The sequence below is a fragment of the Arachis ipaensis genome, chromosome B8 (assembly GCF_059453495.1).
Source record: "Arachis ipaensis isolate K30076 ecotype BB chromosome B8, ASM5945349v1, whole genome shotgun sequence".
NCBI classification, from domain to species: Eukaryota; Viridiplantae; Streptophyta; class Magnoliopsida; order Fabales; family Fabaceae; genus Arachis; species Arachis ipaensis.
In genome coordinates, this window is record NC_142443.1 from 110,698,933 (window position 1) to 110,700,703 (window position 1,771).

A 1,771-nucleotide genomic window follows, 5' to 3' on the forward strand; every position below is an offset into this window, starting at 1 on the left:
TCTCAGGATCATAAGCTTCTTCTTCAGAGGAAGCTTCCTTAGTACTTCTTGATGCAGCTTGCATTCCAGACAGACTCTGACAAATCATATTGACTTGCTGAGTCAATATTTTATTCTGAGCCAATATGGCATTCAGAGTATCAATCTCTAGAACTCCTTTCTTGTGAGTTGTCCCATTATTTACAGGATTCCTTTCAGAAGTGTACATGAACTGGTTATTTGCAACCATTTCAATGAGTTCCTGGGCTTCTTCCGGTGTCTTCTTTAGATGAAGAGATCCACCAGCAGAGTTGTCCAATGACATCTTGGACAATTCAGACAGACCATTATAGAATATGCATATGATGCTCCATTCTGAAAGCATGCCAGAAGGACACCTTTTGATCAATTGCTTGTATCTTTCCCAAGCTTCATATAGGGATTCACCTTCCTTCTGTCTGAAGGTTTGGACTTCCACTCTAAGCTTGCTCAACTTTTGAGGTGGAAAGAATTTGGACAAGAAAGCATTGACCAACTTTTCCCAAGAGTTCAGGCTATCTTTAGGTTGTGAGTCCAACCATGTCCTAGCTCTGTCTCTTACAGCAAAGGGGAAAAGCATAAGTCTGTAGACCTCAGGATTAACACCATTGGTCTTAACAGTGTCACAGATTTGCAAGAATTTAGCAAAAAACTGATGAGGATCTTCCAATAGAAGTCCATGAAACTTGCAATTCTGCTGCATTAGAGAAACTAATTGAGGTTTGAGCTCAAAGTTATTTGCTCAGGAATTGAGATGCTCCTTCCACAGAAGTCAGAAGAGGGTGCAATAAAGTCACCAAGCATCTTCCTTGCATCTCCAACATTGTTATTGGGTTCGGCTGTATCTTCTTCTTTTTCGAAAAATTATGTCAGGTCCTCTCCAGAGTGTTGTGCTTTAGCTTCTCTTACCTTCCTCTTTAGAGTCCTTTCAGGTTCCGAATCAGCTTCAACAAGAATGTTCTTATCCTTGCTCCTGCTTATATGAAAAAGAAGAGAACAGAAAAGAAGAGGAATCTTCTATGTCACAGTATAGAGATTCCTTTATGTGAGTAGAAGAATAGAAGAGTAGCATGGAGAATAGAGAAGATGAAGAATTCGAACACAGAGAGGGAGAGATGGTTCGAATTATAAGAAGAAGAGAAGTGTTAGTGAATAAATAAATAAATAAATAGAAAGAGATGTGAGAGAGAGAGAGAGAGAGAGAGAATTCGAATTTTAAATTAAAATAAAAGGAAAATATTTTTGTTTTTATTTTAATTATTGGTTAGTATTCGAAAATTAAGGGAAGAAATAAAATAAAATTTGAAAAGGATAAGAAATAGTAATTAATTTATTTAGTTTTCAAAAAGATATGATTAAAAGATTTTGAAATTAAGTTTTGAAATAGAAAAAGATATGATTGAAAATCATTTTGAAAAATATTTGAATTGGAAATTAAAAAGATTTGATTTAGAAAATTAAAGTTGATTACTTGACTAACAAGAAACTAAAAGATATGATTTTAGAATTTAAAGATTGATTCTTTCTTAATAGGCAAGTAACAACTTAAAAATTTTTGAATCTAAACGTTAAATGTTAGCATTAATTTTGAAAATATGAAATAAAAATAAGAAAAAGATTTTGAAAATCAATTCAAATTTTTGAAATTTATGAGTGAAATAAGGGAAAGATATTTTTTTATTTTTGAATTTTTAATGGGAAAAGAGAAAAACATAAAAATGACACAAAACACAAGAAATTAAGATCAAAACTA

At 32.8% G+C, this 1,771-nt stretch overlaps 1 non-coding gene across 1 annotated transcript; it reads left to right on the top strand.

Annotated features, from left to right (window-relative positions):
• Positions 1–362: 362 nt before the first annotated feature.
• On the top strand, positions 363–466 carry LOC148549253 (small nucleolar RNA R71). The gene has a single exon (XR_015897620.1). It is a non-coding gene; the product is annotated as a small nucleolar RNA R71 (small nucleolar RNA).
• Positions 467–1,771: the final 1,305 nt, after the last annotated feature.